A 17,005-nucleotide genomic window follows, 5' to 3' on the forward strand; every position below is an offset into this window, starting at 1 on the left:
GTGCACATTCCACACTGGTATTACTATTCATTTTATAGGCCTGTCTATTGTATGGCTACACGTGATTTCCGGGAGTGATTTCAGTTCCAAGTGTGAAGGGTGTCTAAGGGCCTTAGTTTGGGGGTTCTGCCAGTCTCTGTCAGACCAGTAAGTCTGGTCTTATTTATGGAAGTTTGAATTTTGTTCTACATTTCTCTGTTACTCTGCCCATGACCTACTATTGTGGTCCCAGTCAGAGCAGTTGGTAGTGGTAGCCAGGCACTATCTAATTCTTCTGGTCTCAGACTAGTGGAGGCTGTGGTTCATGTGGTCCATTAGTTCTTTGGACTAATTGTTTCCTTGAGTCTTCACTATGGATGAGCAGAGACCAGTCGTTGTATCTTAGATGGCCATTCTCAAGCTTTTAAGACTCCAGTTGCTACTCACCAAGGTAGAATGCTGCAAAGAACATGAGTGTCTACATGGACTAAGATATGCCAATTTACCTAGATGTCCCCTGAGACTAGGGTCTAGCTCGCAAGCTCCATATCTCAGTCCTGGGAAGTGTGTGGTCACGGCTAAGAAGTTTTCATGACTATATCCCCTGTGCGCACTATTGCATTCATGGCTATATTTGCTGCATGTACGCGCATATATATGTGGGTGTACTTCCATACACCCTCCACCCCCGTTGAGCTTGAGTATCCATTTATGTATCCACTCATACATTATCGTTAGTTATTACTGTTGTTGCAGGATTGTATATGTATTAGTATTTAACTTTGTTGCCTTTTACTCTTGTGTACCTTTCAGTGTCTTCCTTCACTTTGATTATGTTGTGCTGATTTCCCCCATGTTGTATGTTATCTATCTCTTCCTTCACCAAAGTAAGTATGTGTCTACTATCTAGTTAGTGGTTTTTCCTCCCCACTCCCCATACCTGGTAACCATTGAAGAATGCATCTGTCCCTGTGAAAACTTTTTCTTGACCTTTTATAATGGTAGTCTCATACAATATTTGTCCTTTTGTGATTGACTTATTTCATTCAGCATAATGTCCTCCAGGCTTATCAAGGTTGTGAGATGTTTTGCAGATTCATCATTATTTTTTAACGTGTAATATTCCATTGTGTGTAGTTACCACAGTTCATTTATCCATTCATCTGTTGATGGGCACTTAGGCTGTCTCCATCTTTTTGCTATTGTAAAGTTGCAGTGAACATGAGTGTGCATATGTCTATTCATGGCATGACTATTATTACTCTAGGATACGTACCTAGGAGTCGGATTACTGGAATATATGGTATATCTATTTCTAGCTTTTTGAGGAAAAGCCGTATCATTTTCTACAGTGGTTGTACCATTTTACAGTCCCACCAGCAATGTATGAGAGTTCCAATCTCCCCACAGCCTCTCCAACATTAGTTGTTTTCTGTTTTTATGGTCAGTGCCATTATTACCAGGTGAGATGATGTCTTGTTGTCGATTTGATTTGCGTCTCTCTAATGGCTAATGATCTCGAGCATCTCTTCATGTATGTATTTTTTGGCTGCCTGCATGTCTTCTTTGGTGAAGTATTTGTTCATGTCCTGCCACTTTTTAATTGTGTTGTTTGTGTTTTTGTTGTTGAGTTGGTGTTGCCTATAAATTTTAGAGATTAGACCCTTGTCAGATATGTCATAGCCAAAAACTTTTTCCCAGCCTGTGGGTTCTCTTTTTACTCTTTTGGAAAAGTCTTCTGATAAGCGAAAGTATTTGATTTTCAGGATGACCTAATCGTCTAGTTTATTTTCTGCTGTTTTGTGCTTTTTTTTTTTATGTTCAATAGTCTGTTTATGCCATAAATTAGGGCTCCTGCGTTTGCGCTTATTTTTTCTTCTTTGTCTTTATGTTTTACATTTAAGCCTTCGATTCATCTTATGTTTTTGTGTATGATGTGAGGTTTGGATACTATTTCATTTTTCTGAAAAAGATATCCAGTTTTGCCAGCACCATTTGTTAAAGTAACTACTGTTCCCCTTTTCATGGTTTTTGACCCTTTGTCAAAGATTAACTGTCCATAGGTGGATGGATTTATTTCTAGGTTCTCAATTCTGTTCCATTGGTCTATGTGTCTATTGTTGTACTAGTACCAAGCCATTTTGACTACTGTGGCTGCATAGTAGGTTCTGAGATGAGAGAGTGTGAGGCCTCCAACTTTGTTCTTCTTCTTTAGCAATACTTTACTTATCCAGGGCCTCTTTCCTTTCCATATAAAGTTGGTACGATGGTTAAGATTGTGTGTCAACTTGGCTGGGCCATGATTCTCAGTGTTGATATGTCATCACCCCCATGATGGGATCTGCTGTGAGTAGCCAGTCAATTGAAAGGGATTTTCCTTGGGCATGTGGCCTGCATCCAAATATAAGTTGATGTTCTGCCTTTTGACTGCTCTGGATCTTGCAGCTACCTCCTCTTCATTTGACCTCCAGTTCCTGGGACTTGAGCTAGCAGCTTATCTGCTGGTCTTGGGATTCCTTGATCTTCACAGCCTGTGAGCAAGCTGACCTGCTAATCTTGAGTTCACCAGCCCCTGGAGCTATGTCAATTGGGAGAAACCTTGTGGTCTTGCCTGCTGAACTTGGGATTCGTCAATCTTCACAGCCTGTAAACAAGAGCCCTGCCGATCTTGGGTTCGACAGCCTCTGTGCTATGTGAATCAGGAGAAGCCTCTATCTTGATCCATGGACTTGGGACTTTCCAGCCTCTACAATTGTGTGAGCCATTTCCTTGATATAAATCTCTCTAAATACCTATATGCTTTACTGGTTTTGCTTCTCTAGAGAACCCAGCCTAAGACAGCTGGTGATTAGTTTTTCTATCTTGTTAAAAAATGTCGTTGGAATTTGGATCGGGATTTCATTATATCTGTAGTTTGCTTTGGGCACTCTTTTCATTTTCACAATGTTAAGTCTTCCTATCCATGAACGTGGTATGTTTTTTTCATTTATGCAGGTCTCTGGGATTCTTGCAGTAGTGTTTTTTAGTTTTCTTTGTATAAGTGTTTTTACGTCCCTAGTTAGGTTTATTCTGAACTATTTTGTCTTTGGGAGGCTATTGTAAATGGTATTGTTTTCCTGATTCCTTGTCAGAGTTCTCTTGGTAAGTGTAGAGGAGTCTGAGTGATTTTTGTATGTTAATCTTGTACCCTGCCACTTTGCTAAATCCTTCTATTAGTTCCAGTAGCTTTCTTATAGAGTCTCTGGGATTTTCTTTGTATAGGATCATGTCATATGCAAAAAGGGATAGTTTTACTTCTTCCTTAACAGTATGGATGCCTTTTATTTCCCTGTCTTGCCTTATTGTTCTAGCTAGGACTTCCAGTAAAATAATGAATAAAAGTGTTGATAATGGGTATCCTTCTCTGGTTCCTGTTCTCAAGGGGAATTCTTTCAGTCTCTCTCCATAGAGAATAATGTTGACTGTTGGTTTTTTGTATATATGCCCTTAATTATGTTTAAGAATTTCTCTTCTATTACTATTTTGCTGAGAGCTTTAATCAAGAATGAGTGTTAGACTTTATCAGATGCCTTTTCTGCATCGATTGAGATGATCATGTGATTCTTTTCCTTTGTTTTATTTATGTGGTGAATTATACTGATTGATTTCCTAATGTTAAACCATCCTTGCATACCTAGTATGAATCCTACCTGGTCATGATGTTTTATTTTTTTGATACACTGTTGAATTCTGTTGGCTCAGATTTTCTTGAGAATTTTTGCAGCCATGTTCATGAGTGATGTTGGTCTATAATTGTCATTTTTAGTGGTGTCTTTAAAAAAAAAAAAAAAAAACTTTTTTTTTTTTTTTTTTTTGCCTAGCTTTGGTATCGAGATTATGCTGGCCTTATAGAATAAACCTGGGAGTACTCCTTCCTTTTCTGTGTTTTGGAATAGTTTGAGTAGAATCGATGTCAACTCTTCTCTGAATGTTTGGTAGAATTCTCCGTGAAGCTGTCTGGGTTGGGGCCTTTTTTGTTGTGAGTTTTTGTTTTTAAATGATCCCTTCAATTTCTTCTTTTGTTATGAATCTGTTTAAATTTTATACTTCAGTTTGTGTTAGTTTAGGTAGGTAGTGTGTTTCTAAAATTTGTCCATTTTTCCTAGGTTTTCAAATTTGTTGGGGTACAGTTTTTCATAGTATTCTGTTATGATCCTTTTTATCTCAGTTGGTTCTGTTGTAATGTTGCACATCTCATTTGTTATTTGGGTTATTTGTGTCTTCTCATTCTTTTCCTTTGTCAATTTGGCCAGTGCTCTATTTTATTGATCTTCTCGGACAATCTATTTCTGCTCTTGTTGGTTTTTTCTATTTTGTATTGTACTTCATTTATTTCTCTGTTCTAATCTTTATAATTTCCTTTTCCTGTTGATTGTGGGCTTCTTTTATTGCTCTTTTCTACTTTTTTTCTGGTTGTAGGGTTAAGGTATTGATTTTGACCTTTTCTTTTTTGATGTGTGTGCTTATTGCTGTGAATTCTCCTCTGATCTCTGCTTTTGCTGTGTCCTACAGGTTTTGGTATGTTGTGTTTCCATTCTCATTTGAGTCTATCAGTTTTTTAATTTCATTTTTAATTTCTTCTATTACCCAGTGGTTTTTCAGCAAGGTGTTATTCAGCTTCCATGTATTTGATTTTTTTCCTCCCTGTTCTTCCTGTTATTGATTTCTAGTTTTATAGCATTGTAGTCAGAGAATTTTTATTATTTTGATGTTAGAATTTATTGAAGCTTGCTACATTGCCTAAAATATGGCCTATTCTGGAGAATTATCCATGTACATTGGAGAAGAATGTATTCTGTGTTGCTGCTGGGTGGAATGTTCTGTATATATCCGTGAGTTCAGTTTGGTTGATTGTGTTATTTACATCTCTGGATGTTTAATTTCTATTTGTTCCGTGCTTTATTGAAAGTAGCATGTCAAAGTTTCCTACTATTATTGTGGAACTGTCAATTTCTCTTTTCAGTACTGTTAGCGTTTGTTTTATATACTTTGTAGCTCAGTCATTGTGTGCATAGATATTTATTATGGTTATGTCTTCTTGGTGGATTGTCCCTTTAATCATTATATGATGCCCCTCCTTGTCTCTTAGGATGGATTTTGATTTAAAGTCTATTTTATCAGAGACTAATAATGCCACTGCTGCTTTTTTTTGGTAACTGCTTATATATACTTTTCCACTCTTTGCTTTTTTAAAATATTTAAGCCTTTGTGTCTAAAGTTTGTCTCTTGTAGGAAACGTATTGATGGGTCATTTTTTTAATCCACTCTACTATTCCCTGTCTCTTGACTGGTGCATTTAAACCATTTGCATTCAGTATGATTATTGGTAAGTATGAACTTACTGTTGTCACTTTGTTATGCTTTTTGTTGTGATGTTGCCATTTTCTAAGTTCCACTTAATTTTCTGTTCTGAGTTCTTTTTATGTGTTTTCATTTCCTTCATTGTTGTTGATTTTGTGTTTACCAAGTCTTTATGGTTTTCTTCATCTTTATTTTGATAAGTAGGTTCATTAACTTCCCTTGTGGTTAGCCTGATATTTACCTTTATTTCCTAAGCTTAAAATAGTCTGTTATTTCTTGATATTGCCATGACTTCCTCTCCATATGGAAGTTCTGTGTCTACACCATTTATTCCCCCTTTTTGTTTTGAAGTTGTCATCACTTACAGATTGACATCTCTGGGCCCCTATTTTTTAGTTCTGTAGCTTTATTTTACTTTTGAGATTTCTCTGTCTGGGCTGGCATCTTGGTGATGCTGTTGTGTGGCTTGCTCTCAGGTTGTTGTCTGATGTCTTTGGTTCTCTCTGAAGGATTTCCTTTAATATTTCTATTAGGAATAGTCTGGTTTTTACAAATTCCCTTAATTTCTCTTTACCTGAGAATGTCCTAAGTTTGCCATTGTATTTGAGAGACAGTTTTGCTGGGTATGTGATTCTTGGTTGGCAGTTCTTTTCTTTCAGGGTTTTATATATGCCATTCCATTACCTTCTTGTCTGCTTGGCTTCTGCTGAGAAATCAGAGCTTAGTGTTATTGGAGTCCTTTTATAGGTGATGTTTTATTTCCCTGAGATGCCCTCAGAGCTCTATCTTTGGACTTGGAAAGTTTGTTTATTATATGTCTTGGTGATTTTATGAATCGACTCGATGGCAGGGGGGTTTTAGTGGGTTTTTTAATCCTGTTTGGGGTTCTTTGAGCTTCTTGGTTGGAAATCTCATCTTTTATGATATTGGGAAGTTTTCTTTTAGCAGATCTTCAAAAATTCTCTATGTGCTTTTTTTTTTTTCCCCCTCTTCCTGCTCTGGGATTCCAATCATGTGAAAATTATTCCTCATCATAGTGTCCCACGTAACTCTTAGGCTTTCTTCATTTTTTGTTTTTTCATTTTTTTCCCTGATTGTTCCTCAGACAAATTGGTATCAAGGGATTTGTCCTCTGTTTTGGTAATTCTTTCTTCCATTGTTTCAGTTCTACTTCTGTGTCCTTAGATTGACTTATTTATTTCAGATATTTTATTGTTTGTCTCCTGGGTTTCTAGTTGCTTTTTTTTATGCTTTCTAATTGTCTGTTTAATTTTTCATTTTGTTCTTGTATTGTTTTCCTAAATTCTTCTAGAGTTTTGTCTGTGTTTTCGTTGCTTTCTTTGAGGACCCTATGTATAAGAATTTGGATTCCTTATCAGGCAATTCCATTACCATCTCTTCCTCAGAAAGGTTTTCTGCTGCTTTATTTCGGTCACTTGCTTCAGCCATTTTGTCTTATTTCTTTATATGATTTGGTATTGTCTGCTGTTTCCCAGGCATTAAGGTATTATTTTATTTATTTATGATTTTTTGTTTTGTTTTGTTTTGTTTTGATGTATCAGAATGAGAGCACTCTCCAGCAGGGGAGGTGCAGGGCAGGTGCCTAGGGGGTGTGCAGGTGCTTTTTCTCATGGGGGAGGTGTGGAATGGGTGGCCAGGGGTTCACAGGTGCTCTCTCCGGTGGGGGAAGTTGGGGTGGATGTCCAGGAGTCATGCATATTCTCTCCCCAGTGGGGGAAGGGTGAGCAGGGCAGCTGGGAGTTGTGCAGGTGCTGTCTGTGACTGTGGAGGGGCAGGTCAGGCAGCTGGGGATCATGCAGGCACTCTTTCTAGTGGCATAGAGGCAGGAAAATTGGCCAGGGGATGCGCAGGTGCCCTCTCTGGTGGGGGCAGGGTGTGGCAGGCAGCTGGGGGTCGTGTAGGCACTTACTCTGGATCTGTTTGTGCCATGTACCCTACTAGTCAGGTACCAACCACCACTGGTGAGTTGTCCCATTTCTGGGTCCTGATTTCCTCTCTGCTCTTTAAAAAAAAAAAAAAAAAAAATTTTTTTTTTTTTTTTTTTTCTTTTTAAGCCAGGATTCCTGAAGCTCTTGCCATCCTTCCTGTACTTTCCCTCCTTAGCCCCAGTTCATGTCCCGCTCACCTTGCTTCATTCTGGGTATGTCTTTGCAATTTCTCTGTATCCTATTGGGTGTTCTGTGATGTTCTCTTCCTACGCTCTTCCCCCAGGGTTGCTGTTGGCTTTGTCTCGAAATGGCCCCTCTGTGCCGGACTGGCTGACTGGGCAACTCTGCATTCACTGCTGTTCAGTTTCTTTTTCCAGTTGATGTTTGATCTAATTCTATGTCCTTTCATTTGATGCTCAGAGTTTCAGGGTTGTCATCGGTATCTGTTACACTTTGTTTCTTGGGTCTTTGCTGTAGAGGGATGGTATGGTGCATCTTACTAGGCCGCCATCTTGAATGAATTCTTCCAAATTAGGCTTAGAAAAGGATAATAATATGGCCTATTATTCCTACTCTCCAAATCCTTTATAAGTAGCTGTTTTAAGACCAACTTGGAAATTTTTAAGCAGTTTAATAAAATAGCCATTTTCTTATATTATCCTTTAGCATGCCACATGCCCCTAAAAGTAAAGCTTACTTAACTACTCTTTACAGTCTGGTTTTTATTTTTTTTGAGGGGTTTTTTTTTTTTTTCTTTTGATGGAATTTTTGAAAGTCATTGTTGATCCCTGAGTTGTGTTTTGCTCCAAGTACTAATTTAATGAGTGCTGGTATTTACTTATAGAGCTGTGAGTCTCCCCCCTCACCCCTTTTATTAAGCCGTGTTGGATACTACTTTCTCTGATGATAAAACAGTAATTACTGCTTATTTCTCTTTATCCTTTTATCTGACCATGACAGTTTTATTTCCTTTTGTCTAATTAGTGGTTCACCCATCTATTGCAGAATAGTTGCTTCATGACTAAAAAAAAAAAAATAGTTAAGCATTATTTCAAGGTGTTCTTGCCTACCCCACATTCAAGATATTTATCTAATGCTGAACATGTTATCTGTATTTGGAACTTTAAGTGATTTAAGAGAACATTTGGTATCTATTCTCTGGGCATTTTGCAGTCTGATTTGAAGACAGTGTTCAGAATATAAAGGTTTCAAGGATGAGCATTTCGGGAAGACTCATGAGATGCTATAACTTAGGCTAAAAGTGAAATGTTTATGCCATTGGGTAGTTGTAACCAAAAAACCACTGCCGTCGAGTCAATTCCAACTCATAGTGACCCTATCGGACAGAGTAGAACTGCCCCATAGAGTTTCCAAGGGTGGTTGTACTCAGATAAAGTTCATGAGAAAAAAAAAAACTCTTGTTTTTCTTTTTTTATAGAAAGGGTACATGTAAGACAACTTGCTGAAAAAGGTTTCAGATGTAATTATGAAAGTAATTGTGGGGATAAAGTTGCGTTCTTCCCTGCCTGAGTCCCATGGAATCCCATTTCTAAGCCTAATATCACCGTTCTTCTACCTGCTTGAACCTAGAATATTCTTCAGCTTATTTACCAAATATTCCTGTTTTGGGTATTGGAAGTAGGGGAAAAATTGAAATATATAAAGGCCATATTTCAAAATTCTAGTGATGCCAATTATGATAGAAGATAGGATAACTGCTATACCTTTTTCTTCATTAAAAGTTGTGTAGACATCCACCTTTATATCTACTCCAATTATAATAGATGCCTCTAGAATTTGGGTAAAACAGAGGTGAAGAAATCATTTCTCATTATCTTTAGTGGACTGTTGTGCTGAAAAAAGGCAGCAAAGTTAGGATACATTCCTGTATAAATATTCTGGAGGCTTACGGTTGGAAGCACAATATGGAATGGCAAATTTTGGATGAGTGGTAGGGGAGAATTGATACTACGGATGGGGTAGCTTGAATTAAGCTTCCTTTCAAATGCTGGAGATTTTAATTAATGTCAGTGGTTGCAAAATTCATGGTGGAAGGATTGTTTCGATTGCTAATAACTGTATATTAATCCATTTGTTAACCTGTGGTCTAGCTATATTCATGAGACAACAAACATTAATTCAAGAAGTATGAGAGCCATTGGACATAGATTAAAGTAATAACTCTTAATTTTATAAGCTTTTTGTTTGTTTCTTTTTTACTTGCAAATTCATGCTAAAGAATGTTTGCTTCATGGTGAGCGAAGAATGTAAAGACACTAGTGGAGCTTAACTTAGTACTTAGCATCATATCAAACAAATGGTCTGCTTACAACTGTGAAGCTACTGATAAGTTTCCAATCTCAGTGGAATAATATGCCAGTCTACCTTTCTTTAAGTAGATGAGGTGAGGCTGATTATGGATATTTATACTTCTGCAAGGCCCTTTAGTTCTGTATGTTCCAGCTGATCATCACCCCACATGTATTAAGTACCTGCTGTGCAGGAGATCATAAATCAGTGTGTGCAGGGTTTTCTTCCCAAGTTTATATATCACTCAAAGATATATTGCTTTTGAGTGGAAATGGAAGGGCATGTCCACGTTATCCCTGCCCAGAGGGCTGGCTGGCAGGAGTCAGATGGCATAGGGTTTGTTCTGTAGTACCAGAGGTATGATGTAAGGATGGAGCATTTGGCTCAAAGTCTTTCACACGTATTGAAACATAGGTCAAGCCTCTAAACCTGCTTTTACCCTGATTTTGTGAGGTCAGTTACCCACACAGAAAAGGAGATACAACTTTGTCATGCAGTAGAGGAATCTCATTTGCACTCCTCCTCCCCTTTTTAACATCGTCTCATGACCTTCAAAGTGTGAGCTTCAGGCTTAAAATTAATGATTTTTTTTTTCGAGGGAAACCAAACCAAGCCCAGTGCCGTCGAGTCGATTCCTACTCATAGTGACACTATAGGATGGAGTAGAACTGCCCCATAGAGTTTCCAAGGAGTACCTGGCGGGTTTGAACTGCCAACCTCTTGGTTAGCAGCCGTAGCACTTAACCACTATGCCACCAGGGTTTCCTTCAGGGAAACAGTAAGTCTAATATTTCCCAACTTGAAAAAATGAATTGAATAGGCTATTAATAATACTAATAGCAACTATTATTTATTGAGTACCTACTTTAAACATATCTTCTCTAAGCCTCACAATTGCCTTCCAAGGCAGGTATAATTAGCTCCACTTATTAGTTTTTTTTAAAGCTATCAGAATGGGCTATTAGAGATGTTAAATGGCATACCCAAGGGCACACAGCTGATAAATGGCAGAGCTGGAACTCAGACCCAGGTCGGCCTGATGCCAATGCCTGTGCACTTGTCAATGTATCAGGTGAATTATTTTTCACTTTATTTTGATGAAACTTCTTTATGCTTTTTTGCTTATTTTTTTTCATATTGCCTCAGCCTTTTTTTCTTTTCCTTTAGAAAACCAGCCTTCAATTTGAAATAACGTGGGTTTTAACCAGTGCTCTCATTATGGGAATATGAAACAGGCAGGGGGAGGAGAGATAGAACCCTGTGATATCAAATTAAAGAACCCTGGTGGTGCAGTGGTTAAGCACTTGGCTGCTAACTGAAAGGCTGGCGATTTGAACCCACCAGCTGCTCCATGGGAGAACAATGTGGCACTTTGTTTCTGTAAAGATTTACAGCCTTGGAAACCTTATAGGGCAGCTCTACTCTGTCCTGTAGTGTCGCTGAGTTGGAGTCGACTTGATGGCAATAGGTTTGTCTTTTTTTTGGTTATCCTGGGTTTGCTACGAGCTGTAGCCAGACACAAACACACACTCCCCACATCACCACTGAGCATGACCTGAATGTAATTTATCCTTTGTTGGGAAACCCTGGTGGCACAGTGGTTAAGTGTTAAACAGCTGCTAACCAAAAAGGTCGGCAGTTCACTTTCCAATTAAGGCATTTTTTCTTTATTAACTCAAGAAGCCTAGCAGGAGATGGAAATTTTCTTTATAGAAATTAGCATGTGCCTTAGCACGGGGTAGATGGCAACAGGATATATAAGGGGTGATTACATGTTTAGAGTCCAACACCCACTCACTGTTAGCCTCTTTATTCTTCAAATAGATGCTTGTTAAATACAAAACCAAACCCATTGCAGTCGAGTCAATTCCGACTCCTAGCAACCCTGTAGGACAGAGTAGAATTGCCCTATAGGGTTTCTAAGGCTGTAATCTGTATGGAAGCAGGCTGCCACATTTTTCTCCTGCAGAGCAGCTGGTTCATTCAAACTGCCAACCTTTTGGTTAGCAGCTGAGCGCTTAACCACTGCACCACTGGTGCTCCATATTTGTTGAATAAGGGGGTTTAAATGGTGTAGGAAAAATAATAGAAATCCATCACCATTCCCAGAAAAGCACCTGGAGTGAATGCCCAGCAATGGTACTTGAGCTGATTCATAGAGCATGCTGTGCGCCAGGTATTCTAGCACTGAATACATAGCAGTAAACAAAACAAAATCTCTTCTCAGGGAGCTTACATCCAAGTGGAAAGAGGCAGATTCTAACCTGATAAATGTATAATATATCGGGTGATTATAAGTAGTGAGGAGAAAATAAAGCAGGGTGAGGGAATAGGGTATGGTGTGTGGGTATTTTTAGACTGGGAATCAGAGAAGACCTCTCTGATAATAAAATATTAGAGGAGCGGTATGACACCAAACACACAAACAATAAAAGACAAAATAGGTGAGTTGAACTTCATCAAAATTAAAAACTTTTATGCATCAAAGGACTTCGTCAACAAAGTGAAGAACCAGCCTACAGAGTGGGAGAAAATGGTTGGTAACCATATATCTGATAAGCGTTTAATGTCCAATCACTCAGAAAAGCTCTTTAAAGAGATTAAGCATGTGACTCACAGACCTTCTCAGTCATCTCAGCAGAAGCCAAAAATAGAGATGGGAGTATTTAGGAAAACCTGTGGAGGACCCACTGTGGCATACACAGGAGATTCACAATATTCTTCAGAATGCAGGGGTATAGCGAGGGTAAGGAACACCTAGGGGCAATCTCTAAATTGTGTCCCACCCCCTCAATTTGAGTGCCCAGGGGCAGTCTCTAAGTTGTACACCCCCATATGTACCCCCTTGTACTTGCTTCTGAGAGCAAGTTCCTCCTCTGCACTCCTCCCCTCACCCCACACACAAACACCTCTGTGAGAATGTTGTATCAGCAGATACTCTGCCAGCTTGGACTGAAGGTGTCAGAGAGAGCATGAAATGAAAGAGGGACAAATGTCCACAGACAAGAAACTACTCAGATGCAAACATAAAAAAAGGTGAATACAGAGAGTGGAGCCAGAAATCACAGAGAATTGTTACCAGGCCTTGAAACCAAATAAGATTTGTCCAACTGGATTTCAGAATTGCATGGGACCACTTACTCTTTCTTTCCTTCTATTCTCTCCTCTCTTGTACCAAAATGCCTATAACTGGTAAACTTTGCCTGTATCACTTTATTGCATTTGGAGAGCAGATAACACCTTTCTTGAGTTTCACAGTTTCACAGATGGAGAGGGCTTGTTTTTCAGAGTGGAGCCTACGCATACCTGATAATAGGTGATTTAGATTATGAGATTTGAGACTTTTGACCTGTTAAGGAGTAGAAAAGATTTTGGATTTTGATGTTTTAATGGATTGAGACTTTTAGAGATGTTTAGATAAGGTGTATGTCTTCTGTAGGTGGGACAGTTGTGAATCTTTGGGGACCAGAGGGTGGAATGTGAAAGACAGAGTAGTGGCTTCCCAAAGATGTCCAGGTCTTAATCCTTGGAATGTGTGAATATGTTAGGTTACAGTATTTTTACACAAATAACATGCATCTTCTACATTTGTTTGGCCAATGCCACCCTTTCTCCTCGAGGTATTTTCATGAGTGTGCTGATTTCTTTTTTTTTTCTTAAACAGCAACATATTAAAAAAAAAAAATTGGCATAGTAGCACTTAGGAAAATACCTCCCAGGAGGAGGGTGGCATTGGCAAACAAATGTAGAAGATGTGTGTTATTTGCATAAAGATACAGAACATGGCAAAAGGTTGCAGTGGCAGTAGGAAACTAATGCAAGTGGGGAAAAAGAAAAAAGGCGAAGCCTTACTTGACTCATGCTGTTAAGATTTAGTATCTGTACTATCTGTCTGGTAGATGCCCAAATCGGGTGCCTCATCAGATACTTGTTTTTGTTCTGAGGAAAGAATTCTTCCACCTACCCTCAGAGTTGCATCCTACAGTGTGCTGACACAGGCATGTTCAGCTGACCTTTTAAAGCTTCTCGCCTACCTGGCAGTCTTTTCTCCTGGCCTGTCCTGGACTCACCTTGGCACCCAGATCCTTTCAGGATGACTCTAGATTGGCTCTTTCCCTTGAATGAACTTTGCCAATGAAAAATTTCAGTATTGCCTCCCCACTCCCCCACGCACCCCATAAATTCAGGAAATGTACTTTCCTATAACCCCTTCTCTTTGCCTTGCTCTGCCATAGCTACAAGTTCTAGCTGACATCTTGTCTTCACACTTTTAATCAGTGAGAGTGATATTTCAAGTATCTGTGACCTATATACATTCCAGAGGACAGTGGTCTAATTCTCCCAAGAACTCTTCCATCCCCTCCCCTTTGAAAGGAGAAATGATCAGCATTCCCTCTCTTCCAAGATTCTCCTATACTTCTTTCTGACCAATTTCTATTCTTTGATATACGTGGGTAGAGGTAGTTCAGGGGTCCCTGGGTAGCACAGATGGTTAAGTGCTGAACCTACTAACTGGAATGTTGGTGATTCAAACCCAACCAGAGGCACTTCAGTAGTCAGGCCTGGCGATATGCTTCCAGAAGATCACAGCCTTGAAAATCCTATGGAAAAGCTCTGTTCTGACACACATGGGGTTGCCATGAGTTGGGATCGATTCCATGGCAACCAACAGCAGCAGAGTCATGTTTTGATCATCTCTTAGCAAGTACTTCATTAAAAATGTTGCATTTCTCCTTAGAAAGTTTGGGCACATAAAAACATTATCTCAAGAGGAGGCGGGGCCGAGATGGTGGAATAGACAGATGCTTCCTGAGAGCCCTCTTACAACAAAGACCCGAAAAAACAAGTGAAACAGGTGTATTTATGACAAGCTAGGAGCCCTGAACATCAAAGACAAAGTTAGAAAAAGAACTGACCAGCAGGGGGAAGAAGAGACGGTTCAGAAGTGGAGAGGAGTTACCAGACCTGAATCGCTGGGACTAAGAAAAGTAGTCATAGATCTTTCATATGGAGAGGAAGACGAGGCGATACAAAGAAATAAAAGTTAGGTTTAAATTTAGAAAAATAGGGGCAAATATTAAGGTAACCACAAAGGAGACAAACTATCCTACACATCAAAATAAAATACAAGAAAAAAATAGACTCAGCAGAAACAAAGCAACAACAATGAATATGAGGAAAAGACAATATATAAAGATAAACTACTCAGCACAAAAAATTAAGTTGGAAAGAGAAAACTCAACAACACACAGAAAAGACATCAAAATGACAGCTCTAAATTCATATCGATCCATAATTACGCTGAATGTAAATGGACTAAATGTACCAATAAAGAGACAGAGAGTGGCATAATGGATTAAAAAACATGATCTATCTATATGCTGCTTACAAGAGACACACACAAACTAAAACTCAAAGGATGGAAAAAAATATCACGCAAACAACAATCAAAATATAGCAGGAGTGGCAGTATTAATTTCTGAGAAATGGACTTTAAAGTTAAATCCATCATAAAGGATAAGGAAGGGCACTTTATAATGCTTAAAGGGACAATATACCATGAGGATATAACCATACTAAATATTTATGCATCCAGTGACAGGGCTGCAAGATACATAAAACAAACTCTATCAGCATTGAAAAGTGAGATAGCTCCACAATAATAGTAGACTTCATACACCACTTTTGGTGAAGGACAGGACATCCAGAAAGAAGCTCAATAAAGACAGGGAAGATCTAAATGCCACAATCAACCAACTTGACCTCGTAGACATACACAGAACACTCCACCCAACAGCAGCCAAGTATACTTACTTTTCTAGTGCACATGGAACATTCTCTTGAATAGACCACATATTAGGTCATAAAGCAAGCCTTAGCAGAATTGGAAACATTGAAATATTACAAAGCATCTTCTCTGACCATAAGGCTATAAAAGTAGAAATCAATAACAGAAAAACCAGGGAAAAGATGCCAAACACTTGGAAACTGAAAAATATCCTGCTCAAAAAAGACTGGATTATAGCAGACATTAAGGATGGAATAAAGAAATTCATAGAATCCAATGAGAATGAAAACACTTCCTATCAGAACCTTTGGGACACAGCGAAAGCAGTGCTCAGAGGTCAATTTATATCAGTAAATGTACACATACATAAAGAAGAAAGGGCCACAATTAAAAAATTATCCCTACAACTTGAACAAATAGAGAGCAACAAAAAGAAACCCTCAGGCACCAGAAGAAAGCAAATAATAAAAATAAAAGCAGAATTAAATGAAATAGAAAACAGAAAAACAATGGAAAGAATTAACAAGACCAAAAGCTGGTTCTTTGAAAAAATCAACAAAATTGATAAACCACTGGCCAAACTGACAAAAAATAAAAACCGGAGAGGAAGCAAATAACCCAAATAAGAAATGAGATGGGTGATGTTACAACAGACCCAACTGAAATTAAAAGAATCATATCAGATTACTATAAAAAACTGTACTCTAACAAATTTGAAAATGTAGAAGAAATGGATGAATTCCTAGAAACACATTACTTACCTAAGCTAACACAAACAGAGGTAGAACAACTAAATAGACCCATAACAAAAGAAGAGATTGAAAAGGTAATCAAAAAACTCCCAACAAAAAAAAAAAAACCCAGGCCTGGACAGCTTCACTGCAGAGTTCTACCAAACTTTCAGGGGAGAGTTAACACTACTACTACTAAAGGTATTTCAGAGCATAGAAAAAGATGGAATATGCCCAAACTCATTCTATGAAGCCAACATATCCCTGATACCAAAACCAGGTAAAGACATCACAAGAAAAGAAAATTATAGAGTGGGTTGATTTTTTTTATCTCTCATGAATGTAGATCTAAAAATCCTCAACAAAATTCTAGCCAATAGAATTCAACAACTTCTCAAAAAAATAATTCACCGTGACCAAGTAGGATTCATACCAGGTATGCAGTGACGGTTCAACATTAGAAAAACAATTAATGTTATCCACAATATAAATAAAAGACAAGAATCACATGGTTTTATCAGTTGATGCAGAAAAGGCATTTGGCAAAGTTCAACACCCATTCATGAAAAAAACTCTCAGCAAAATAGGTATAGAAGAAAAATTCCTCAACATGATAAAGGGCATTCATACAAAGCCAATAGCCAACATCATCGTAAATGGAGAGAGTCTGAAAGCATTTCCCTTGAGATCAGGAACCAGACAAAGATGCCCTTTATCACCACTCTTATTCAACATTGTGCTGGAGGTCCTAGCCAGAGCAATTAGGCTAGATAAAGAAATAAAGGGCATCCAGATTGGCAAGGAAGAAGTCAAAGTATCTCTATTTGCAGATGACATGATCTTATACACAGAAAACCCTAAGGAATCCTCCAGAAAACTACTGAAAGTAATAGAAGAGTTCAGCAGAG

General features: G+C 38.4%; 1 protein-coding gene across 4 annotated transcripts in view; it reads left to right on the top strand.

The window, feature by feature from the left end:
- Positions 1-17,005, top strand: part of SDK1 (sidekick cell adhesion molecule 1) — a 1,136,389-nt gene that overhangs the window by 393,305 nt on the left and 726,079 nt on the right. The window lies entirely within an intron of this gene.

This window comes from Elephas maximus, chromosome 12 (genome assembly GCF_024166365.1).
Source record: "Elephas maximus indicus isolate mEleMax1 chromosome 12, mEleMax1 primary haplotype, whole genome shotgun sequence".
In the NCBI taxonomy this organism is placed as follows: domain Eukaryota; kingdom Metazoa; phylum Chordata; class Mammalia; order Proboscidea; family Elephantidae; genus Elephas; species Elephas maximus.